The sequence below is a fragment of the Mastomys coucha genome, unplaced genomic scaffold, assembly GCF_008632895.1.
Source record: "Mastomys coucha isolate ucsf_1 unplaced genomic scaffold, UCSF_Mcou_1 pScaffold7, whole genome shotgun sequence".
NCBI classification, from domain to species: domain Eukaryota; kingdom Metazoa; phylum Chordata; class Mammalia; order Rodentia; family Muridae; genus Mastomys; species Mastomys coucha.
The window spans coordinates 96,507,029-96,508,844 of record NW_022196913.1 but is presented as its reverse complement, the minus strand read 5'-3'; positions in this window follow the sequence as shown (position 1 = coordinate 96,508,844).

The window sequence follows — 1,816 nt, the reverse complement described above, 5'->3', positions numbered from 1 at the left end:
GTGTGTGTGTGTGTGTGTGTGTGTGTGTGTGTAAGACCGTTCATACCCTTGTTCTCCCAATTCCTGTCAGCTCACTCAGGTGAGCATCAGAGACTGGTACCCTTTCTCACTCTTGTTTTAGGATCTCATCTCTCATCTTGCCTCTGTATTTCATCTAGCAGTAGCCATGCTGTCATGAGGGTTCTACATCCCAAGCATATCCCCCTTTCCCATGTCCACACTTGCTGTCCCATCTTCCAGGAAATCCTTTTCCCAGACTTTGACCTGCAGGACTCACTCCCACCTCCCCACATCTCTCTTCAGAGTGTCTCCCTTTCCTGATCACCCTTCATCTACCTATCCACTCATCCTCCCGGGGACATCCCCAACACAGATAACAAATATACCCAAATTCCTGTACCTTCCTTGTGACTCCTCCGGGGCAACCCATCCTCGTCTCCTGGCCAGTCCCCTAAAGTAACAGGAGCCTTCCATCCCCCTCCCCCATATCTTTCCCAGCTCTATTTTCCTGGTGATGTTACTGTCCAGCTCAGCATGCTTCAGAATTTCCCAATTTTTTTAAATCTATCCTTAAGAGCCTTCCATAATCCTACAGCATCTGCCTCAGCTTTGTCATGCCCATCACCGTAATTGCCTCTGTTTTCCCCTCCTACCTCCTCCTTTCCTTCCCTCCCTGCCTATCTCTGCCCTGGGTCTTTGTATGTATAATTGTCTCTACTGATAAACAGGTTCCCTAACTTCATCAGTTGTAATTTCATTTCATACTTTACACAGCAAACCAAGAATCATTGCATGGAGGAGTCCCTCTTCATACTGTCCCCTCTGGGACTTGGGTCAACTCTCTAATTAAATGCCTTCATTGTCACTTATGTTCCCCCTTGAGAACTTGTGATACTTAATGCTGATTGTCAGCTTAATCGGATCTAGAACCACCCGGTAGACAAACCTCTGGGTATGTATGTAGTAAATAATTATTAAAAATCCTGGCACAGGGACTCTTCCCTGCCTCAGACCATTTATGTTCCCAGATGAAAGACACACACACAGCCTTATACTTTTAAATACGCCTTAAACAGCACACTAGCTGGGCAGCTGCCCCTCCATGCTGTTAGAATCTACCTCCCTATTGATAATTCTAATTCATCACTTACTATTTACTGCGTTCCATCTGGGCTGCTCTTAACCCAATTAGCCAGCCCTCTGGATTAAAAAAAAAAAAAAAAAGGAAAAAAAAAGTCAAGTGGCCTGACTAACCATCTCCACAGGCAGCAAGAGGAGTGGGAGATAAAACCAATCAAGGGTTGGGGAAGAAAACACCAAAGAAGATATCAAACACCCCACCCTAAGATGAAAGAGAGAGCAGGAGAGTGTGGGGGGAGCTGACAAAGGGCAGGCAGCAGAGGAGGAAACTGAGTCAGGGACGGTGGGCCATGTGAGCAGAGTTAGAGGGGAAGCCAGTCTTCAGGGCTGAGTGATGTCTTCTCAGCCCGAGTCCCCGTGGGTGTCTAGACGAGAAGTCTGGCCGCCCTGAGGTCACCGTCACACACACAGAAATGGCCACTCAGGTACTGAGTCAGCCCCCCACCAGACTCTGTCATGGGCCTATCCCATGCAGACCCTTCCTGATTCTCTGTTTATAGGTAGAAGGTATTTCAAGGTAACACTCACCTCCCAGGCCGAGAACCACCACTCACCCTCCAGAAAAGTGACTTGTCTACAACTACTCTCCCTGATTAAGAATGGAAAGCTTCCAGACTTCTGCACTAATAACCATTTATCAGAGAGTGCATATCGTATTTGTTCTTTTGTGATTGGC